The sequence below is a fragment of the Amblyraja radiata genome, chromosome 15 (genome assembly GCF_010909765.2).
Source record: "Amblyraja radiata isolate CabotCenter1 chromosome 15, sAmbRad1.1.pri, whole genome shotgun sequence".
In the NCBI taxonomy this organism is placed as follows: Eukaryota; Metazoa; Chordata; class Chondrichthyes; order Rajiformes; family Rajidae; genus Amblyraja; species Amblyraja radiata.
Window position 1 is genome coordinate 35,622,923 of NC_045970.1, and position 25,368 is coordinate 35,648,290.

Consider the following 25,368-nt stretch of genomic DNA (forward strand, 5'->3'; position numbering starts at 1 on the left):
ATGGATAAATCCAGATGGAGAGGGAGAAAGAAAGAGAGAGAATGAGAAAGAAAGAGAAAGAGAGGGAGAGTGAGAGTGAGAGTGAGAGTGAGAGTGAGAGTGAGAGTGAGAGGGAGAGAAAGAGAAGGAGAGGGAGAGGGAGAGGGAGAGGGAGAGGGAGAGGGAGAGGGAGAGGGAGAGGGAGAGGGAGAGGGAGAGGGAGAGGGAGAGGGAGAGAATGTGTGCACAGCTCACTGTGTCAGTTTTCTTTTTGGTGCAGTGTTTGCAGGGGGGATTTGCCAGCATCCAGCCCCAAACCCCATCCCTGGGATCTGTTTTTAATCAGATACTTGCCTACAGTGTAAAGGTGATGTCCCCTTACATAGATTATAGAACATATAACAGTACAGCATAAGAACAGGCCCTTCGCCCCACACTGTGTTTTTGATTTTCTGTTTTTGGATTGAATTCTGTTTTTAATTTGTGTCTCTGTGATGTCTTTATTACTTGTTATATTCCGATTATATGTTTTTATTCCGATTACTATGTAAGGTGTCCTTGAGATGTCTGAAAGGCGCCCATTAAATAAAATTTATTATTATTATTATTAATGATGCCAAGACCATCTCTTATTTACGTGCACATAATCCATATCCTTCCACTCCCTGCATATTCATGTGCCTATCCAAATTCCTCTTCAATGCCATTATTGCATCTGTCTCAATCACCAACACTGGCAGCATGTTCAGGGCACTCATTACCCTCTGTGTAAAAAAAGTTGCCCCACACATCTCCTTTAAACATCCCTTTTAAATCTCTTTGAATTATTAAATCAGTGGAAAGATATGGATTATGTGCAGGTCATTCAGAGATGGCCTTGGCATCATGTTCGGCACAGACATTGTGGGCAGAAGTGTTACACTGGTCTGTGTTCTGTGTTCCAATTGCGTTGGCAGAAAAGTTTCAATCTTGTTTGAAACTTCTTCTACTCTCACACGCTCCTAGATTCTTCAACCATCCGAAATGGTTTCTCGACATTTATTGCTTCTCCTTAATATCTTGAAAAGTTCTGTCAAATCACCCCTTTAAGCCGACTAAATTCCAAAAAGTACAACAACCCATAGTTCTGCGAAATCTCTCACGTAATTTATCATTTGAAACGTATTATTCTTAAGAGGGGAACAGTCAAGACTTGTAGAAAATCACTGAAAATAGCAACCTGGGTTAAAACAGCACAAGAAAAAAGAAATGTGGCTCATTTCTTCAGAGAGTGGATGGAAAAAGAACAAATTATACATGCCTAAAGAGTTGGCATGACTCCACCTCAGCAGTTCTGACTATGCTATCAAAAGGATAGAGGCACTGGAAAGGGCATATATATACACACACACACACACATATATATATATACACACACACACACACACACACGCATATATATATACACACACACACACATATAAATATATATGCGTGTGTGTAATATATATACATACACACACACACACATATATATATATATATATATATATATATATACACACATACACACACACAATATACATGACTTTCAGTTCTAAATCTATTGAGAAAGAGCATACTGGAGCTGGAAAATGGAAGACTGAGGGACTAGTTCATTAAGTTCTCACTAAAGGTTTAATGGGGCAGATATAGAAGTAGCTATTCCATCTGTGGCTGAGATTCAAACTGGGAGGGATTAATACAAGATAACCACTAATAAATCCAAGGTGGAATTCAGGAGACACTTCAACAAGGCACAGTGGTGGAGCGGTAGAGTTGCTGCCTCACAGCGCCATCGACCCGTGTTCGATCCTGACCACGAGTGCTGTGTGTACGGAGTTTGTCTGGAAATAACTCCGAAAGCAGGTGAATGGTAGAAACTGGAGAGAATTTACGAGAATGTTGGAAATGTCATTAATGTCGGATTAGTGTAATTGGGTTGCTGGTGGCTGGCAGGGACTCAGTGGGCTGAAGGGCATGTTTCCATGCTGGATATGACTCTAGCACAGAGGAAAGCACAGACAAAAATGGACAGGAACATGGGACAGATACCAAGAGAGAAATAAATGTGCGGAAAGGCCCGGATCCCAAACGTCACCTATCCATGTTCTCCAAGGATGCTGCCTTACCCGCTCAGTTACTCCAGGCATAGAGTCATACAGTGTGGAAACAGGCCCTTCGGCCCAACTTGCCCACAGTAATCAACCTGCCCCATCTACACTAGCCCCACATGCCCGCATTGGGCCCATAGCCCCTTAAACCTGTCCTATCCATGAACCTGTCCAAATGTTTTTTAAACGTTGTGAAAGTACGTGCCTGAACGACCTCCTCCAGCAGCTCATTCCATACACCTACCGCCCTTTGTGTCTATAAAAGTTGCTCCTCAGGTTCCTATTAAATCCCCCCCCCCCCCCCCCCCCCCCCCCATCTTAAACTGCTGTTCTCTGGTTTTTGATTCCCTTACTCTGGGTAAAAGACTCTGCGTCTACCCGATCTAGTCCTCTCATGATCTTGTACACCTCTACAAGATTACCCCTCATTCTCCTGTTCTGCAAGGAAGAGTCCTAGCCTGCTCAACCTCTCTCCATAGCTCAGGCCCTCGAGTCTTTATTTTGCACACTGGCATCTGCAGCCTCCGTTTCCACTGTGAGTGAAGACGAGATGAAAAGGTTACAGCTTGCAGGAGGAAATTAATTAACAAACTCAAATCAATTAAGGAAAAGGAAATGGGAAATAGGACCTAATGAAGCTATCCCACCAGCACAATGGGCCTCAATAATCTCCTGCTGCGGCTGGTTTACTGCAATATAGGTACATGATGCTGAATAAATGCTCACTAATCTTGTGGGATCAGAACCAGCAATGCAAGAGATTGAAAGATACAACATGGAAACGAGCCCTATGACTCACTGAGTCCACGCCGACCATCGATCACCCAGTCACACTAGTTCCGTGTTAACTCACTCTGGCATTCACTCCACACGCACTAGGGGCAATTTACAGAGACCAAATTAACCTACAAACCCGCACATCTTTGGGATGTGGGAGGAAACCGGAGCACCTGGGCGAAACCTACCTGGTCACATGGGGAACGTGCAAACTCCGTACATTCAGCAGACGAAGTACCTCAATAATTAAAGACTTGTTCCCTCCCCAGTTATTTCTTCTCCCTCCTCCCATCCAGCTGAAGATACAGAAGCAAAAAAATGCACACTGGTAGACTCAGGAATGGCTTCTTCCCCTCTGTTACCAAGCTACTGAATGGTCCTTCCATAAGCTAGGGTACTGTCCAATTCACCTCCACCCCATTGCGGACATTAGACCTTGTCCAAGGAACTGAGGCGCTACAATGCTGAGAACTATATTCTGCACTCTGTATCTCCCGTTTTACTCTATCCATTGTACTTGAGTTTGAATTGGTTGGATCTGTTAAGGATAGCATGCAAAATAAAGTTTTTCACTGTACCTCAGTACATGTGACAATGATAAACGTAAACCTAACTTACAGGATAACAAGGTAATCACAAACCTAAGGTCATGACCGGAGAAACGGCCCAGACCTGAAACTTCACCTGTCCATTCTCTCCAGAGATGCTGCCTGACACACTGAGTTATTCCAGCATTTTGTGTCCATCTCTGGTCAAAACCAGCATCTGCAGTTCCTTTTTATTACATGTCAACCATCTAGACTTCTCCACTCTCCATACCCACTTCAATGTCACCCCCCTTCTGAACACACAGCCCTCCTCTTCGTAAACTACCGTTCTCGTGGTAAACCTATTCAGCACCCTCTCCGCAGCCTCCTTATCCTTCCTGTAATGGGGCAACCAGAACTACATGCAAAACTCCAAATGCAGCCTAACCAAAGTCCTATAAAGCTGCATCATGAATACCTGATCCTTATACACCATACCCCAACCAAAAAAGGCAAGCATACCATAACTTCATAGGGTACTTTCCCTTTTTCACATCTGTGCTACAGGGCGGCACGGTGGCGCAGCGCCAGAGACCCGGGTTCGATCCCGACTATGGGTGCTGTCTGTACAGAGTTTGTACGTTCTCCCTGTGACTGCGTGGATTTTCTCCGAGTGCTCCGGTTTCCTCCCACATTCCAGAGACGTGCGGGTTTGTAGGTTAATTGGCTTCTGTAAATTGCCCCTAGTGTGTGAGATAGAACCAGTGTATGGGTGATCGCTGGTCAGGGTGGACTTGCTGGGCTGAAAGGCCTGTTACTACGCTTCATATCTCTCAACTAAGCTAAACTAAACTAAACGCAGATAGCAAACCTTGTCCAGTGTGCTGCCTCTACCCAAAGGGTTAAGTGGTTTGGCAGGAATAAAATGAAAATTGCAGTTTTCTGTATCGAACGCTGGCCAATGTGACACATGCTTTCATTTTGCATCCATGTCTTATGCCTCCGGCAACAGGAGCATAAATATGGGTCCCCAAGGTATTTTATTGGACCCTTGCTGCCGGAATTGAAAGCAAATGGCCAGGTGAAGCAAGGTTATTATTTGCAGCTGCCAAGCAATTTATTCAGCTTCCAGTTCCCAGGGCCTGTCCTCAGACCCGGCTCAAAGCCCGGCGTGTACTAATGGTGGTGACACAACCCTAACTGCATTCCGGCTCGAAGTACTTACTCCAGTAATGAGGAGGCACACCAGCCAATGTCCTTTCACATCATATCCCATTGAGGTAGTCCAGGCCTTTAGCAATTGCCTATTAGATGGTGAAGTAAAGCACTGATCCTCTGTGCCCTGATTAATATGAACAATGCACCAGGGCATTGATAGAGGCAAATGAGCATCGTGCCTTCCAGGAATCATTTAACCTCCCAAAAGGCAGATGGGAGCTTGCTTGGGAAACAGGCAAGAAAACCTATGTCAGCAGCAACAATGTTTTTGCATTTGCAGTTTATTGTCACGTGTACCGAGGTGCAGGCAAAAGCTTTTTTGTTGCCCGCTCTCCAGTCAGCGGAAACATGATTACAATCGAGACATCGACCCAAAACGTTGCCTATTTCCTTTGCTCCATAGATGCTGCCTCACCCGCTGAGTTTCTCCAGCATTTTTGTCTACCTTCGATTTTCCAGCATCTGCAGTTCCTTCTTAATCAGGTTTGTAGGTGAATTGGTTTCCGTAAATTGTCCCTTGCACGTTCGCTTCTGTGACCACGTGGGTTTCCTCCCAAAGACGTGTGGGCTTTTTTTATGTTAATTGCCCTCTATAAAAAAATTGCCCCTGGTGTATAAGGAGTGGATGAGAAAGTGGGACAACACAGAACCTGTGTGAACAGGTGATCGCTAGTTGCCGCGGATTCAGTGGGCTGATGGCCGTTTCCACAGTGCATCTCTAAAGTCGAACATCTAAAAGGCCTTGATCTGAAACGTCACCAATCCATGTTCCCCAGGGATTCTGCCTGACCCACTCAACCGGCATTCCCCGGAACGCTAGGGTTCGCTCGGGGCTCCGAGAGAAATAGTGATAAATACCTAAATGCATTTTTTAGTCATTTTTGTGTTTAATTTCATATTTGTAATTTTATTATACACGTACAGCACAATCTTCAAAAATTCTTGGGTATTATAATAAAGTCTTCAACTATAATTTAAAATATAATAATCATAGGGAATATATTTAGTGACGTCTATACGGCGCCAGTGTGAAACAGCCTTTAGTGGTCAGTGGACAGGACCTATGTGTGACGGATTTGTGTATCATCGTGACTCACTCGAGTACAGACGCATGCATGATCTCCATCGTTTCTGTTTTCTCTCTCTCTCTCTCTCTCTCTCGTAAAAATATATTACGTTTGCCTTATGAACTAAGTTTATGAAAGAGAAAGAAAGAGACATGAAATGAGAATGAGACGTGAGACTTGAATATTATTTCAAGGGTTCCACAAGGGTAAAAAGGTTGAGAAACGCTGATCTAATCAGTCCCCGTGGAGAACACCACCAAAAGAATTCACCGAGAGAGAATTAACTGTGACACCCTCTGCCTTTCAAATTAATTCGGCGACAAATTCAGAGCAAAGCAAAACAAAGATTACACAAGGAAGGAAGTTGCTCTGATTGAATTTAGTCTTGCCCTGTGCTGAGACAGTAAGAAAAATAACATTATCTATGTTCCAAGGTTGCCAGTAAAAACTCTTCCATTGGTTTCAATCAGCAAAAGGCACTTTTTTTAGTTTAGTTTAGTTTCGTTTAGTTTAGAGATACAGTGTAGAAACAGGCCCTTCGGCCCACCGAGTCTGCGTCGACCAGCGATCCCTGTACACCAACATCATCCTACACACCAGGGATAATTGGCACAATTTTTACTGAAGCTAATTAACCTACAAACCTGTATGTCTTTGGAGTGTGGGAGGAAACTGGAGCACCCTGAGAAGCCCCACGTGGTCACGGGGAGAACGTACAAACTACGTACAGACAGCACCCACCGTCAGGATCAAACCCAGGTCTCTGGTGCTCTATGGCAGCTCTACCACTGCGCCACCGTGCCGCTCACAAACATACTTACAAGAGGAGAGGACGGACGTAGGCAGTTGAGCTTCCCAGGACACAGCCAGAGCTGCCAACTCTCACGCACTGAGCGTGAGACTCAGGCATTTCGCCAAATTCTCATGCTCTCACGCTGATCACAGAATTTCTCACGCTCTGTCGTGAGAAATTCTGTGATCAATGAGAATTTCAAAACTAATATCAACTGCATGGGCTGCGGGTGTTGGAGAGCCGGGGCGGAGGGAGGGATGGAAGCAGAAGCAGTGGCGTGGGCAGATGTGGACGGGGAGCCGGGGCTGGCGAGTGTTTGGCGGGCTGGCGAGTCGCTCGCTGCATATCCGGCCATGGAGCAGCCTCAGTGCAAGAGTCCCGGGCCGTTGGAGGCGTCGGAAGCGTTGCGCCGCTGCCGTGAGAGTCTCTGTGCCAAATTCGCCCTGTTGACCAGCATGGACCAGGCTGTGGGTCGGAGCATCCACGAGGACAACCAGTGGCTGCTGGAAGTAGGTACCAAGCACTGCGTAGAAGCGGTGGAAGATAGTGGCCTTCAAATGAGGGTGGTTGGAGAAAGCATCCTGCTTGCCTGCTAGATTTTCACTTACTGTAACTGCAGGAAAAATGTTCCCGATGTTGGGGGAGTTCAGAACCAGGTGTCACACAGTTTAAGAATAAGGGGTAGGCCATTTAGGACTGAGATGAGGACAAACTTTCTTCACCCAGAGAGTTGTGAATCTGTGGAATTCAGAAGGCAGTGGAGGCCAATTCACTGGATGTTTTCAAGAGAGTTACATTTAGCTCTTGGGGCTAACGAAATCAAGGGATATGGGGAAAAAACAAGAAAGAGGTACTGATTTTAGATGAATAGCCATGATCATATTGAATGGCAGTACTAGCTCGAAGGGCCGAATTGCCTATTCCTGCAACTATTTTCTATGTTTCTATGCTTGAGTATATGGCAATAAAACTCGACCACTTGATTTTGAAGCATTTATGCATGGTGGAGGTATAATGTAGTCATAGAGTGATACAGTGTGAAAACAGGCCATTCGGCGCAACTTGCCCACACCCGCCAACATGTCCCAGCTACACCACCTGCTTTTGGTCCATATCCCTCCAAACCTGTCCTATCCATGTATCAGTCTGTTTCTCAAATGTTGGGATAGTCCCTGCCTCAACTACCTCCTCTGATAGCTTGTTCCATACACCCACCATCCTGTGTGTGGAAAAAGTTACCCCTTAAAAAGTTACCCCTTAAAAATACTTCAAACAAAAAACATTGAAATCATACTTCTACAATGCACTAAAACATGATTTTAATACATCAAATTTCAAAAAGTCCCAAACGTGGGGGGGCGACCCCCTCCCGCACCCTCCCCCCATTAGGTCGTTCCACTCCCTCACCAGGTACCCCCAAGGTCAGTGATCGCTCAGTCCCCCCACTTTCAAAAACGCTCCGCGGCCCCTGGTTCAGACGGAGAGCACTGCCCGATGTGAGCGGGGAACTGAGGCCAGTTGTCCATGATGTCTGGATCCCAATGCTCAGCGCTTCGTGTTTCGGAATTGGCTAATGTTATTAATTTGTAATTCGCCTGATTTGTAATTAGTTGACAAAACCTTAATTTATTAATCCAGAATATCCAGCGGGATGGGATAAATGTAATATTAAAATGACATGCAAGGTATCAGGCTGTCTGTCACAACATACAGCCCCGATAATCCATTATACCCTTCAGTTAAATATTGAGAAGGTAGCACTATTGTCATTTGCCATTCGACTATTATGTTTGTTTACCTCACTATCTATTTCTAAACCCCCCCCCCCCCAAAAAAAATTCCTTTGACAGGTTGAATTGAAATGTCCCCAATCTCGGTGTTTTATTAATTGAACACGTAGATGAACATCTTCAAGGATTGTAATCAGATGGAAACTGATTCAGATGCGATGTTTAAGAGCTTGTTCAAAGAAGGGGCATATTCTAAAGGAGTGACAGAGATGCTTGCAGGGGAATGTGTGAGGAGGTTATTATTTGTCTTTAGTTTTAGCTTGAACCAGGACATCTGAAGATTCAAAGTTTAATATAGTAGTTGTGCTGATACTGACTCCAACCAACCAGGTAATGAATATCATCCGGAGGTTTTATTTTTCTGATGCCATTTAAACTTCACTTGGATTGCAATCACTTCAATGTAAAACTAATTGGGAATGGGGAGCATTAGAACAGAAATTTGCCCTCTGTATATATTAACTGTAATGTAATAATGCATGCATGTTGGTAGGTGCAATCAAAACAAAGATTTTTTTTATCATTGTTTAAGAAGGAACTGCAGATGCTGGAAAATCGAATGTAGACAAAAATGCTGGAGAAACTCAGCGGGTGTGGCCGCATCAAGTCTGAAGAAGGGTTTCGGCCTGAAACGTTGCCTATTTCCTTCACTCCATAGATGCTGCCGCACCCGCTGAGTTTCTACAGCATTTTTGTCTACCTTTTTTTAATATCATTGTTGTGTAATGAATACCACAGAAAGTATTATGTACTCTCAAGATCACATTAAATAGAATATTATTGCTTAAATATATAGTTATTGGACTTGGCATTTCGGAAAAGTCCCAGATGAGAGGAAGACAGCAAAATACTGAAAATATTGGGACTAAAATTGACCAGGACGGTTTGTTAGGAAAATGAAGGAAATGGTAACAGAATACTTATTCAACTGAGTGAGTATATTTTTATGGATGAGAGATTTGGTTCAACCAATTGATGACTTCTTTGACAAAGTAACAAGCATGTTAGATAAGAAGGAAGCCAATGAACGTAGCAAATTTTGTTATACAAAATGTGGTCCGTGAAGTGCCCCATAAAAGATTACCGCATTAGATAAGCACCTGGGGTCTTGAACGGAATAGGTTAAGTCCAGGGGGTCAGATCCTGGGGCTCTATGTGTGGACCAGATATATTGTCAGTGCAGAGGGGCTAGGAGAAAGGCCAAGTGTGCATCCAGAGTCAAGGTCTGGAATAGTACTAGGTGTGCAGTCAAAGCTGGGACAATGGGAGTGTTCAGCACTAGGAACCTAAGCAGGTAAGCAGCTATGATCAAGGTAGAATAGGGAGCCAGGTGTAAGACTGGACTCAGGGTCAGGAATGAGAGAAGGTATGCATCTGGAGTCAGGGTCAGGAGTAGTACCAGGTGTGCAGTGAGACCCAGGTTGGTCAACATGGGCCAAGTGCCTGATTATAATCTTATTTCCATACATGAATACACTAAGATCATTCATGTGCTGCACCTGTTGATCAGAGCCTGGCTCTACTGTGGAATGTAATTAGGAATGTAATTTAGCCTAACCTTATTCATAGCTAATCCAATTTAAAGCATAAATATTGCATTCAAGTGTAAGTTAAAAGACTCGCTACAGTATGCACCAGATTGCACAATTTCAAGCTGAAAAATGCAAAAGCTCCGTACCAATGGGAGAGGGGACACCCCCCTCCCACACCCCCCCCCCCCCCCCCCCCCCTCCACCCCCACCCCCCCCCCCCCCTCCCACCCCCCCCAACTCCCCCATCCCTCGGTCTTGGTCTCTCGCAATTTCTCACTCCCAACTCTCACCCAATGTTGGCAGCCCTGACCCGGGCCTGATGTCACATTTACGCGAAGATTGACACAAGCCAGGATAAAGCAGCATCAGCATCTTGTGTTGCTTGTGTTGGCTTCAGTGCCGGGCATTATACCCGTTCCAAAGAAAACAGGATGCTGCATGTGCCCAGACCAGCAGGAGCAGCTGAGGGGAAAATCAGGCCGAGCTCTCTCTTTCTCTCCCATACACACTCTCTCCCTCCCTCTCTCTCACCCACACACACTCTCTCTCTCCCTCTCTCTCCCTCACACACTCTCTCCCACACTCTCACCCTTTCAATCTTTCTCCCTCACTCCTACACTCTTTCACTTTCACTCTCTCCCCCCCTCTCACATTGTATCTCTCTCACTCTCACTCTCACCCTCTCTTGCTTCTCTGTACGGGTGTGACACAGGTGAATGTTACTCAGGGGTCATGTCTGACTGCAGAGTTCAAGGGAACAAAGAGAGATTTTCGTAAATGCATAAGTTACAGGAGCAGTACGAGGCCGTTCGGCCCATCATCCACTCTGCCATTCAATCATGGCTAATCTATATTTCCCTCTCAACCCCATTCACCTGCCTTCTCCCGATAATCCCTGGCACCAGAGGTAACAATGTGGAGAGGCCATAGCAGGGGGTTCTCAAGTCCAGAAGATAGTGTGGGGGGTGAATGGTGTGTTCAGGCACAGAAATGGAAGAGGAGGGGCGTAGTTTGCCTGGTCAGTGTCACATCCACCATCAATGGGCGATCGTCATGTCAGAACATTGCATGGTGCCAATGATACCCTTGGAGCAAGTCAAGTTGAGTTTTAGTATGGTGAGGTACAGCTGCAAAGAAATGCTGCTTGCAGCAGCACTGCGGACACATGGACAACACTCAAAGCATAAATTAGGCATAAATTACACATCAATTCTATGTCAGTTGAAAGAAAAGAACGATGCAAACACAATTGACAAACAAGTCCATTGCAGAGCAAGTACCACGAGACTCAGAAATAACTTCTTCTTATCAGATTACTGAACCATCCTCCCATAAACTAGGCAGTAGTCCCAATCTTCCAACCTACCCCATTGCAGGCATTGAACTTTTTCCCTATAATCGTAATGCTGCAACACTATATTATGCTGGCCGCCATTTTTCTCTTGGCACCACCTGATGTTTAATTTAGATTAGAGTACAGCATAGAAACAGGCCCTTCGGCCCACTGAGTCCACGCCAACCATTGATCACTGGTCACATTCGCTTTATATTATCCCACTTTCTCATCCCCTCCCTGCACTAGGGGCAATTTACAGATGTGGGAGGAAATTGGAGTAGTCGGAGGCAACCCACATGGTCACAGGGAGAACGTGCAAACTCCACGCCGACAGCATCCGAGGTCAGGATCGAACCAGGGCCTCTGGAACGGTGAGGCGGCAGCTCTATTGGCCATGCCTCTGTGCCGCCATTATGCCACTGTGCCGTACTTGTGTGTGGCTGACTCCAGCACTATGTGTCTTATGTTGCATCCCAGGGCAGGCTTGAGGGGCCAATTGGCCCGATAGAACACAGAATAGTACAGCACAAAAACAGGCCCTTCGGCCCACAATATTTGTGCTGAACATGATGCCGTCCATCTCTTGTCCCCCTGCTCATAATGCATATCTCGACTCTCCATATCATACAATCTCTTAGCTGCCACTGTTGTATCTGCATCAACTGACACGTTCCAGGCACCCATCACCTTCTGAGTAAAAAGAGTTACCCTGCACACCTCCTTTAAACGCTGCCCCTCTCAACTTGAAGCTAAGCCCAGTTCCAATTTTTCTTTATGTAATCAAGGGACTGCAGATGCTGGTTTACACAAAGGAGCACAAAATGCTGGAGTAAATCAACGGGTCAGGCGGCATCTTTGGAGAACAATGGATAGATTATGTTTTGGGTCGGGACCCAGATTTTCCAAAAACATTTATCTTAGCCCGGTTTCATAAGATCTCATGAAGATCACATGGTCCATTGATCACCAGCCCTCTTGTCTGACGTTCCCTTGGCAAATGTCCACCTTCACAAACTACTCCATGTACCGTCTCCCGACTCAACAACACACGAGGCCGTTCAACCCAGCTTAGTCCTGCCAGCACTTTGAAAGAGTTACTCAGTTAGCTGCTGCCTCACAGCGCCAGAGACCCAGGTTCGATCCCAACTTTGAGCACTGTTTATGTTGAGTTTGCACAGAAAGAGAGATAAAGTCAGAAATAGAGAGACACACACAGAGGGGTTGGAGAGAGAGAGAGAGGCAGAGAGAGGTCGGCATGAACAGTGGGCCAGAGGGCCTGTTTCCATGCTATATCTCTAAACTAAACCTTGCACTCCCCTGTTCTCAACTGCGAGCCCTGCAAATTGTTCCTTTCACATATCATGAATCAAACATTCTCCACACTCAAGTATTTTTACAGAACAAAAAACAAATGCAAACATAACAGGGTCAACTTCTGCTATGAAAAGCATGGAAGAAAGCCTGCTAATCTGTGCAGTGATCAGTCAGTAAACAAAAGTCACTTTGCCTGCGATCACAGGTTCCAAAACCACTTCTCGTTGCAATTCTAGTTTGAGAAACAGGCAGTCTGTCATCAATGTTTAAAAGTGGTGTCTGAGGCAAGTTCTTTAAAAACCTTGCTTTCAAAACAAGTGTTGACATTGTGCCAGTGAGAGAATAAAACTGGATTCACCATCATATCTAATGGTGCCTTTCTTATGGCATTATGCGGGTATATAACGTGTGAACACACACACACACACACACATCCTGTTTAATACAATCCTCCCCATCTTGCCACAACACCCTTCGTTTAAAGTTGTCACTCTTACACTGTATCTCTCAGCATTTAACATGTGAATTAAATTCCTGCACAGGGAGACTGAGAACGAGAGAGAGACATTTACAGACAGAGATATTTAATAATAATAATAATAATAATAATAATATATCTTTTATTGTCATTGCACGTCAGTGCAACGAGATTTAGCGTGCAGCTCCACTGATGTACAAGAAAGGTAAATAAATACAATACATAAATAAACAAGCTGAATTGATTGACGTGACCATCTGAGGGAGACTGTCCAAAGGGGGTGGGTGGGAGGGCACTCATTAGGGTCGGTTCAGAGCCGCTATAGCTCTTGGGATGAAACTGTTCCTGAGTCTGGAGGTTCGGGCGTAGAAGGCCTTGTAACGTCTGCCGGAGGGAAGTAGTTGAAACAGACCGTGGCAGGGGTGTGATGAGTCCTTATGGATGCTGAGGGCCTTCCTGAGGCACCGCGTGTGGTAGATGCCCTCCAAGGCTGGTAGCTCTGTCCCGATGATCCTCTGCGCTCTGTTGACGACGCGCTGAAGAGCTCTCCTCTCCGCCTGCCATTTACAGAGAGCAGAGGCAAAGACAGACATTTACAGTGAGAGAGAGAGAGACCGAGATATTTACAGAGAGACAGAAGGAAAGAGAGAGCGAGGACAGAGAGAGAGAAAGGGAAGGAGAGAGAGAGAGAGAGAAGGAAAGAGAGAGGGTTAGAAAAGGAAAGGGAGAGAGAAGGAGAGAGAGATAGAGAGATGGGAAGCACTGGGTTTCCGCAGCAGTCCCAAGGCTCCCGTTAGAGGAGGGTGGCCAGTCCTTGGTATGCGTGCGTACCCAGGTGGCGGCTCTCCGCCTCAGGACTCTGAGGAGGTATATGTATATAGAGAACCCCCCCAGATGGCACGCTTTGGCCACGTAGTTTTTCCGACGGGGTCGTTGTCTAAGGGGGGTCTCGCGGCTCCCGGAGGCGGGCATCAGTCGACCCGCCCTAAGGGGCTTGCCTGTTTTCTACCGGGATGTGTTAAGAGTAAGGAATCTGGTTGTTTTCAGCCAGCGTGTTGCTCCACGAGGGGAGGGCGATGTTGCGGCTGCGGGAGTGGCCGGTCCTCACCAAATCATGGCGGGTGTCGAGGAGAGGCGTGCGCCTAGAGTGGTTTTGAATGAGCTCTTACCCGCTCCGTCAGATTTGCTCATCGGGCCTCGGTTCCGGGATATATCTCGGGCACCGGCTCCACACAACCTGAGCCGCCTTTCGGAGATGATTAGTGTGCCGTTTCGTGACGCGAAGAGACGCTCATTGTATAGAATGTTCCTGCACATTCTGCACCTCCTTGCCTTCGTCTCCCGTCCCGACACACCATGGCGGACGGTGTTACCACCTGAAGGCGGGGAAGGTCCCCAGTGGGGGTCGTTCTACAAGGGAGTTGTCCCCCTTTACATTGGGGACCTGGGGTGGAGAGTGCTGCACAGGGCGGTGGCATGCAACAGACTTTTGAGTCGGTTCACGGGCTCGTCCGCTGCCTGTATTTTCTGTGGTGAGGAAGATGGTTGTACTTCCGGTGGCGCTGGTGCCTGCAGCCTCCACCTACAGCCCGGTATCTTTTAGTTTTTTTGTTTATTTAGTTATGTAAAAGTGTGTTTTTTGTTTTTTTTTGTGTTTTGATGTGGGGGAAGAGGGTACGGTGCGGGGGATACCGTCCTTCAGCCGCTTCCTGGTGAAGACGCGACTATTATTCGCGTCGCGTCTTCGCCCCACCCCCCCAGCGGCCTACCTACTGGATTGGCGTGGCCTTTCCTGCCGGGATCGACCAGAGCTCCAGCAGCGGCGGGACAGCGCTGAACATCGCGGGGCTGGCGATGCCTTACCGGGGGTCGCCGTCTGGAGCCCGGAGTGCTGGGCCTGCGGCACCAACATCATGGAGCTGCGGTTTGCGGAGCTCCCAACGTGGGCGGCGCTGATGGACAGCGCGGGGTCCTGTGACTCTGCCCGGCTCGGCCACTGCAGACTCGGGAGCTGCAGACTCGGGAGCTGCGGACTCGGGAGCTGCGGACTCCAGCTGTGGGAGGCGGCTGATCAGGAGGTCCGGGCCGCTGAGGAGGAGGATGTTCACCGTCGGGGTTCGGCGTCGGTGTTCCACCAGCCCGGCGAGGGCCTGAACATCGGGCCACCCGGGGCGGCGACTGCGGGTGCTAGGAAGGCCTCGACCACGATGTGAACATCTGGGAAGAATGGAGGGGAGGCTGGCTGGACTATGGTGCCTTCCTCACCTTGGTGCCACTGTGTTATGTTGTGTCGTGGACTTTCAGTGTTTGTGCTTTTTTTTAAATTCTATTTTATTTTTAATATGTTTTATTATTTATTATTATTTATTTATTTTATTTTTATGATACTGCCTGTAAGGGAAATTCATTTTGTTGTCTCTAACTGAGACAATGACAATAAATTTGAATACAATACAAGAGACCGTGTTCCACGTTTATATGGAGTGTGAGAGGTTACTGCCCCTGTACCAATATCTGAAGGGGTTGTTCCTAAAGTTCTGGTTGCATTTTAGTCCTACGATTCTTGTGTTTGGACACAAGGCAGGTTGTGGGGAGAGCCAAGTGGGGGGGTGGGACTTATCTGTCGGTTTACTCCTGGGCCTGGCCAAGATGGCCATACGCGGGTCCAGGCAGCAGGCGGTTGATGGTCAGGCTAGAGTCGGCTGCCTGCCCCTCTTTCGGGCCTACGTCCGTGCACGTGTGTCCCTGGAGAGGGAACACGCGGTGTTCACGGGGACTTTGGAGGTTTTCCGTGGGCGCTGGTCACCGCGTGCGGTTGAGAGTATTGTGAACAATGATTGTAATGTTGTACTATAATGACACTTGATATAATGTAATTTCTTTTTTGTTTATGACTTTGATCTGTTGTATAATTTGTTGTGTCGAATAGTCTTGGAATTGAAAAAAAAAAAAAAAAGGTGAGAAAAGGAGAGAGAGAGAGAGGGAGAGAGAGAGAGAGAGAGAGAGAGAGAGAGAGAGAGCGAGCACTGGGTTTCCGCAGCAGTCCCGAGACTCCCGTTAGAGGAGGGCGGCCAGTCCTTGGCACCCAGGTGGCCGTCCCCCCCCCCCCCAGACGGCCACTCTAGCCATGTATCTTTTCTGCCGGGTCTGTTGCCTAAGGGGGTTTCGCGGCTCCCAGTGGCGGGCATCAGTCGCCCCGGCATACAGGGTCTGCCTAGTTTCTATTGCGATGTGTTGAGAGTGAGGAATCTGGTCGTCTTCAGCCAGTGTGTTGCTCCACCAGGGGGAGGGGGTGTTGTATCTGCGAGGGGGGCCGGTCCTCACCCTGTCATGGCGGCTGTCGAGGAGAGGCGTGTGATGGGAGTGGTTGTGACTGAGCTTACCCCCGCTCCTCCGGAATTGCTCATTGGCCCCAGGCTCCGGAATATTTCCCGGGCGCCGGCCCTACACAACACGAGCTGCCTTCCCGCCATGCGCCACGTGCCGTTCCGTGACGCGGAGAGACGTGTACTGTACGGGATGCTCCTGCACACTCCACACCTCCTCGCCTTCGTCTTCCGTCCGGACACGCCATGGCGGTCCGTGTTACCACCTGACAGCGGGAGCAATCCTCAGTGGATTGTGGTCTCTCTACAAGGGAGTCCTCCACCTTTACGTTGAGGACCTGGGGTGGAGAGTGTTGCACAGAGCCGTGGTGCGTAATAAACTTTTGTCGGTTCACGGACTCGCCGGCCGCCTGTATTTTCTGCGGCGAGGAAGAGACCGTGTTCCACGTGTGTATGGTGTGTGAGAGGTAGCTGCCCCTGTACCAATATCTGATGGGGGCTGCTCCTCAATTTCTGGCTGCATTTTAGTCCCACGATCCTGGTGTTTGGGCACAGGGGCAGGGCCGATCGGGAAGGTGGGATCTCCCTGTCGGTTTGCTCCTGGGCCAGGCCGAGATGGCCATTCGCGGGTCCAGGCAGCGGGCGGTCGATGGTCACACCAGAGTCGGCCGCCTACATCCCTCTTCCGGGCCTACGTCCGTGCTCGCGCGTCCCGGGAGAGAGAACCCGCGGTGTCCACGGGGACGCTGGAGGCCTTCCGTGAACGCTGGTCCCCGCGGGGGGGGGGGGGGTCGCGAGCATTGTAGACAAAGACTGCACCATTGTACCATAATGACTGCTTGATGTATTGTGCCCATTGAACGTTTATGTACTTTTGGTACACTCCGATTTGCAATTGTTGAATAAAGTAATTGGAATGGAAAAGAAAGAGAGAGAGAGACAGAGAGAGAGAGAGAGAGAGAGAGAGAGGGAGTGATTAACTGATCGTTGACCTTGCTGGTATTTTGGGTACGTTTTTGTTTTGCAGTAAGCAATACATTCAAAAATATTTTATTTTCCATTTATACAACAACATGACAGCTCGTGTGAAATTCCACATCCTTCACCTACAGCGGGTTGCTCTGCAGTCCAATCACTCAGTGTGTGGGCAAACACAGCAACCCATTTAACCCAAACTAAATCCCACATAAAAGCCCCCTGTTCACTTGCTCTCTCCCTCTCCCCCTTTTGGCAAACCTCTCGATTTAAAAGCTGAGAGTCCAAAAAGCAGGCTGCAAACTGTGGGTGACAGACATGCCGTTAAACATGGGGAAGAGGGGGTCAGTGTAGGAATGAGCTGCGGATGCTGGTTAATACTGGAGATAGACACAAAGTGGCTCAGCGGGTCAGGCAGCATCTCTGGCCTTTACCAGAGGGTTGGGGACGGAGAGAATGCTGGTGGTGAGCGTTTCTGACGGAGGAGCTAGAGTCCATTGGCACAATCTCAAGTCACGGCGCCCGTTTGCCACGCAAGCCCAAGAGCTGCTCTGCACAACACCGGCTGACGCTTCCAAGGCCGCCTGGGTCAAGGCGAGATGGAGAGACCAGTGGAAGTCAGCGGAACCATCTAGGCTACACCATTACATCAATGACCCCATGGACGTCCCTGGCCAGGACCTGTCTCGAAAGCAGTGGACAACCCTCAACCGCTTGAGGACAGGCGCCGGGCACTATGGAGTAGCGATGGAGAGGTGGGGCCTCGTGGACAGCACCTCCTGTGAGTGTGGGGACCCAAGTCACCAGTTGCCCCAAACACCGGCCACCGAATGGTGAACGAGGTCTGATTGACCTGGACGATGACATGTTGGCCTGGCTCGCCTCAACGGAGCTGCAGGTCTAAAAGACATATGACAGAGGAAGAAGGCACAATCTGAAAAGACGCAGCGGGTCAGGCAGCGTCTCTGGGGAAACATGGATAGGTAATGTTTCGGGTGGGAACCCTTCTTCAGACCAGTCTGAAGGAGGGTGACAACCCGAACCTTCACCTTTGAGCCCAAAAAAGGATCTTGACCTGAAATGTCACCTTGGGAATCTGAAGATGGGTCCTGACCCGAAATATCACGTACCCAGTCTGAAGAAGGGACTCAACCCAAAACGCCACCTATGAGGGTGAAGAAGGGTCCCAACCCAAAATGGCACCTATCTATGCTCTCCAGAGATGCTGCCCGACCCACTAAGTTACTCCAGCACTTCCTCTCCTTTTGTGCATTAACCAGCATCTGCAATTCCTTGTCCCGGCACAGGCTGAAACATCGTCGTCTTGGCATACGGTGCTACCAACCTCCGGGGGAACGATATCACCATCAATGTGATCAATGGACCGGGGAATAGTTCCATGTGCCTGCCATCTGCTTGCATTCAAGGGATTATTAAAGGGAGTGTTGTCACCCAGCACGAGTCAAATCAATATTAATGATCAGGTAGTCAAACATGCTGCATGGGACAATACAAGCAAAGCACATGGGTACAATCAAGAACAACTTTTTATATCACAGTGTGTAGCCCAACGTCCCACTACATACACAGACACCTACAATGTATGGTTCAGACCCCACTACACAGACACAGGTACTGTATGTACAATGTATGGTTCAGACCCCACTACACAGACACAGGTATTGTGTGTACAATGTATGATTCAGACCCCACTAGACACAGGCAACTCCAATGTATGGTAAAGACCCCAACACACACAGGTACGTACAATGAATTCTGCAGGGCGGCACAGTGCCTTGCAGCGCCCGAGACCCGGGTACGATCATGACCTCGGGCGCTGTCTGTACGGAATTAGCATGTTCTCACTGTGACCACGTGGGTCACCTCCCCACCATCGAAGGGATCCATAAGAGGCGCTGTCTCAAATGCACAGGCAGCAACATTAGATAGCCACGCCACCTTGGCCACACACTCATTTTACACCTACCATCGGGAAAGAAGGTCTGAAAACTGTCACGTCCTGGTTCAGAAACAGCTCCTTCCCAACAGGACTCGAGGGCCTGTGCTCTAGGGAGAGGTTTTGCAGGTTAGGGCTCTATTCCTTGGAGCGCAGGAGGATGAGGGGTGATCTTATGCAGGTGTACAAAATCATGAGAGGGATAGATGGAGTAGACTCTGAGAGCCTCTTGCCCAGAGTAGGGGAGTCGAGCACCAGAGGACATAGGTTTACGGTGAGGGGGGAATGATTTAATACAAATCTGAGGGGTAACTTTTTCACACAAAGGGTGGTGGGTGTATGGAACAAGGCAGCGGAGGAGGTAGTTGAGGCAGGTACTTCTCAATGCTTAAGAAACATTTGGACAGGTTACATGGATAGGACAGGTTTAGTGGGATATGGGCCTAACACAGCCAGGTGGAACTAGTGTAGATGGGACATGTTGGCCGGTGTGGGCAAGTTGGGCCGAAAGGCCTGTTTACACATTGTATGCCTCTATTACTCCACAGCCATCAGGTTTTGAACACTGTGAACACCAACTAAACTCCGAACTACAAACTGCCGGGGTTGCATTGGGGACTTGGGGCTATGTTTTATTTTTGCTCTATTTTGTTTTTTGTTTGAAGTATGGAACTGATTTTGTTTTGTTTATTATATTACCTGTTGAGCACTGCGTCTGCAAACCGGTTATACCGCTGGTGCAGGTACGCTGGTGTCATGGGTGCATTTCGGGACGCATGACGTTAAACTATGGCTTTAAGAGCCTCTCTTTTTAATAGTGCTGGGAGACCTTTAACATCCGCCTGCCTGCACTAGCGGAACAGGCAAGCTTAGCTTAATGAGTTGCAGCTTTCAAAAACATGGCACTCCCTCAGCGCAGCTGAATGTCAACTAAGATGATAAAATATATCTGATCCACACCCAGAATTCTTGGAGATGTTATGAAATAATTAACACACATCCCACAGTTTGCAAACACACACTGACTAATAACATTCAATTGGTGATCGCCACTCCTCTTAAAAACAATTGATCAAGGTGATCAGTGGTCGGTGTGGACGCGGTGAGCCGAAAAGCCCGTTCCTCTCCTGCTGTCTCTCTCATACTCTTAATAAACGCCTTAAGTCTAGCTGCAGTAAGATGTTAAGTGGGATATCGTACAGCACACTACCATTCTCTCGTGACTACAAAACTACAAGAGAGGAACACAGGATAGTTCCCATTTGATTAGACACCGAACTCAAAAATAAATATAAACTAGAGGTTCCTTGCTAGCCTCGGTATTAACTCTCGGATGCCGCATAACTGCAAATGGTGGCAAGCAGCCCATTAATAAACTGTCCGAAGAAGGGTCTGAAGAAGGTTTCCGACCCAAAACTCGTCCATTCCTTTTCTCCAGGATGCTGCCTGACTCTGACGTGAATTACTCCAGCATTTTGTGTCTTGACTTCAGTATAAACCAGCATCTGCAATTCCTTCCTGGACATTAATAAACCAGCTCCAGTAATGCTTTCGGCTTTCGTTCTCTACACTAACAGTAAGTGCCAGAAGAACAAAAATATAATAGCCAGCACAAAAGGAAATGTTTGGGAGCCAGATACTGGTGCCAAAGCCCCACAGAGCCCCATTCAGAGACTTGTGGAGGAAGGAACATGCTGTCTGAAGAAATCTGAAGAAGGGTCTCGACCCGAAACGTCACCTATTTCTTTCCTCCAGAGATGCAGCCTGACCAGCTGGGTTGCTCCACATTTTGTGTCGATCTCCCATTCAGAGACTGTTCCTGTCTCAGAGGAAGATCTTTTTTCTTTTACGAAGCAACATGAATTTGTCATGAATTCATAGATTATAGGAGAATTAGGCCATTCGAGTCTACTCCGTCACTCAATCGTGGCTGATCTATCTTTTCCTCTCAACCCTGTTCTCCTGCCTTCTCCCGATAACCCTTCACAATCAAGTCTAATCAAGAACCTCTGCTAATCAAGAATCTGCCAATCTCCACCTTAAAAATATCCATTGACTTGGCCTCCATAGCTGTCTGAGGCAATGAATTCCACAGATTCACCACCCTCTGGCTACAGATATTCCTCCTCATCCCCTTTTATTCCAAGGCTATAACCTCTAGACCTAGGCTCTCCCACTAGCGGAAAAATCCTATTTGAGTTGTGCTAATTTCTCCCTGGGTCCAGGCCACACACCCCTTTGCCCATTCCAGGGTGGACAAGGGCCAACTTAATTCCACTAACAAGGTGCCGCAGGACTTCAGCCAACTGAGCAATGGTAAACCTGACACTGACTGGATCTGGAATAACCCCCGTCACCAGTCCATTCCTGGATCTAGTCAATGGCATCCTGCTCTCACCCACCCAGCCCGTTACTCATAACCTTCTCCTTGTATCTTCCTCTCTTTTTCTCTCCTTCAGACCTTAATGGCGTAGTTGGTAGAGCCGCTGGCTCACGGCGCAAGAGACCAGGGTTCAATCTGGAGACCTGGAGTTTGCACGTTCTCTTCCTGTGTCCACCTGGATTTCCTCCCACATCCCAAAGACGTGCAGGTTTGTGGGTTAATTGCCCTCTATTATAAAACATGTCCCTGGTGTACTGGTGGTGGTTGAGAAAGTGGGATAACACAGAACTAGTATGAACTGGTGATCTGTGACATAGACTCTGTGGGCCACTGTATCTCCACGCTATATCTCTAAAATTTAAACCTTCCTTCAGTCTTTATCCGTGACCAAGTTCCCACTTATCTGCATTAATATCTCATGTGGCCTAACATTATGTATATAAACACATAGATATACACACACACATATATATATATATACGCAGATATATAAATATTTACGTGTGTGTATATGTGTGTGTATATGTATGCATATATATATATATATATATGTGGGTGTGTGTGTGTGTGTGTGTGTATATCCGTATGGGTATATATAATGTTAGGCCACGTGCAATATATATATGTGTACATACACACACACAGATACACACACACACATACAGAGCCCTCCATAATGTTTCGGATAAAGTGCTATCATTTATTTATTTGCCTCTGTACTCCACAATTTGAGATTTGTAATAGAAAAAAAATCACATGCGGTTAAAGTGCGCATTGTCAGATTTTATTTAAAGGCCATTTTTATACATTTTGGTTTCACCATGTAAAATTAAAGCTTTATTTATACATAGTCCCCCCATTTCAGGGCACCATAATGTTTGGGACACATGGCTTCACATGTGTTTGTAATCGCTCAGGTGTGTTTAAATGCCTCCTTAATGCAGGTAAAAGAGAGCTTTCAGCACCTAGTCTTTCCTCCAGTCTTTCCATCACCTTTGGAAACTTTTATTGCTGTTTATCAACATGAGGACCAAAATTGTGCCAATGAAAGTCAAATAAGCCATTATGAGACTGAGAAACAAGAATAAAACTGTTGGAGACATCAACCAAGCCTTAAGCTTACCAAAATCAACTGTTTGGAACATCATTAAGAAGAAAGCTTATTAATCGCAAAGTGACTGGCAGGCCAAGGAAGACCTCCACAGCTGATGACAGAAGGATTCTCTCTATAATAAAGAAAAATCCCCAAACATCTGTCCGACAGATCAGAAATACTCTTCAGGAGTCAGGTGTGGATTTGTCAATGACCACTGTCCGCAGAAGTCTTCATGAACAGAAATACAGAGGCTACACTGCAAGATGCAAACCACTGGTTAGCCGCAAAAATAGGATGGCCAGGTTACAGTTTGCCAAGAAGTACTTAAAAGAGCAACCAAAGTTCTGGAAAAAGATCTTGTGGACAGATGAGACGAAGATTAACTTACATCAGAGTGATGGCAAGAGCAAAGTATGGAGGAGAGAAGGAACTGCCCAAGATCCAAAGCATATCACCTCATCTGTGAAACATGGTGGTGGGGGTGTTATGTCCTGGACATGTATGGCTGCTGAAGGTACTGGCTCACTTATCTTCAATGATGAAACAACTGCTGATGGCAGTAGCATAATGAATTCTGAAGTGTATAGTCACATCCTATCTGCTCAAGTTCAAACAAATGCCTCAAAACTCACTGGCCGGCGGTTCATTCTACAGCAAGACAATGATCCCAAACATACTGCTAAAGCAATAAAGGAGTTTTTCAAAGCTAACAAATGGTCAATTCTTGAGTGGCCACGTTAATCACCCGATCTGAACCCTATTGAGCATGCCTTTTATATGCTGAAGAGAAAACTGAAGGGGACTAGCCCCCAAAACAAGCAAAAGCTAAAGATGGCTGCAATACAGGCCTGGCAGAGCATCACCAGAGAAGACACCCAGCAACTGGTGATGTCCATGAATCACAGCCTTCAAGCAGTCATTGCATGCAAAGGATATGCAACAAAATACTAAACATGACTGCTTTCATTTGCATGACATTGCTGTGTCCCAAACATTATGGTGCCCTGAAATGGGGGGGACTATGTATAAACACAACTGTAATTTCTACATGGTGAAAACAAAATGTATAAAAAATGGCCTTTATTAAAATCTGACAATGTGCACTTTAACCACATGTGATTTTTTTTTTTGCAAATAAATAAATGATGTGGCTTTGTCCCAAACATGATGGAGGGCACTGTATATACACACCCACCCGCATATACACGCTTATACGTGCATACACACACATATATATGTGTTAAAGAAGGAACTGCAGATGCTGGTTTACACGGAAGGTAGACACAAAAAGCTGGAGTAACTCAGTGGGTCAGACTGCATATATATAGTATATATTATTACAAAATTAATAAAATTATAATAACTTTTTAATTATATATAATAAAGTGTTCGGTCAAATGAGATGGTAAGGCGTATATATGTATATATCTGGATAATCTCTCCTGGGCTACACAGGCCATATACAGTACAGTTGACGAATAAGTGAGAACACAGAACATGATACATTCCGAGTTATGATTTATCAAACAGATGTTCTTTTCCCACCTAATGCCAGAACATTTCTGTCACTTTTTAAGGAAATTAAACAGACACACAGTTAAAACCATGGAGGGAGATTATGTTTTGCAACAGCAACAGAAACAAGCAGAAACGCCCCATAAACACGCCACCCTCCGACACCCACACTCAGTCGACTTCTCACCGGCTGTATAACAAGCAGTTGGATCCGACTTTCCGCTTCAAGTCCCGGGAAGTCTGTTCCCGATCTCCGCAGCCGCTTCCCTCCAACTTCAGCAGTAATCCAACCTCCGCCGGGAGGACGAAATAACGTGTGGGGGGGGGGAGAGACCGCAACCGGCAAAGTTGTTACATCCCAGCTTGGAGTGAGTTGGTGCCAACTACAGTAGTCTGGAGCTGAGAGGCAGCGCTGTGTAGGAGAGGAGGGGAGGGGAGAGAGGGAGGGAGAGAGTGAGAGAGAGAGAGAGTGAGAGCGAGAGAGCGAGAGAGAGAGAGACGGAGGGAGGGAGGGAGGGAGGGAGGGAGGGAGGGAGGGAGGAAGAGAGAGAGAGAGGGAGGGAGGGAGGCGAGAGAAGGCAAAAAGGGGGGACCCCGAAAGGGGTGGTGTGACTCTGACTGACCACTGATTCTTCCTGAATATCTGCGCCCTGTTTCTCCAGCCCCTGGATGGAAACTGCCTGCCTCAACAAGCTGTTTCCTGAAGTTGAAGATGCTTGTACTTGTATATAGCTTGGTTGTGGTTCATTTTAAACCGTGGGGTTTAGCACAGGACGGCGTGTCAGTGTAAACTGACTTGAAATTAACACCTCGAGCTCATCAGACTGCAGTCATATCCAGTCACAACCAATAAAACAATAAAAGAAAGGAGATGGGCGAATTGTCTGAAGAAAAAAAAATGCATCACACAGTATCAGACTGTTCAATTTCTAACCAATCCTCGCTAGCAACCCTCTCAGCGCCCCTTCCGGATTCCCAGGGTCTGACAGCGAGGCACTGAAGTCGAAAGCTGAACTGTGTTCTCCTCTTACCAGCCACATGTTGAGCAAGTCATAAACCAATTTATTTTATTTTTTGCCTAATTCGTCAGGGATTGGACTCGGGTCTTCATGGTGTGACCCTGAAAGATAAGGAAACTGGCTTCGCCACTTTTGATGCAATGTGATGTGAAAG

The 25,368-nt window shown here is 47.1% G+C and overlaps 1 protein-coding gene across 2 annotated transcripts in view; it reads right to left on the reverse strand.

Annotated features, from left to right (window-relative positions):
* lzts2 (leucine zipper tumor suppressor 2) overlaps positions 1-25,125 on the reverse strand; it is a 129,636-nt gene extending 104,511 nt beyond the window's left edge. The window contains exon 1 of one of the 2 annotated variants that reach the window (XM_033034022.1): positions 24,383-25,125. The gene's annotated coding sequence lies outside the window, so the exon portion shown is untranslated. Of the gene's footprint in view, positions 1-24,360 lie in introns of both variants that reach the window. The other variant, XM_033034021.1, reaches the window with a different exon arrangement.
* Between the last annotated feature and the right edge of the window lie 243 nt (positions 25,126-25,368).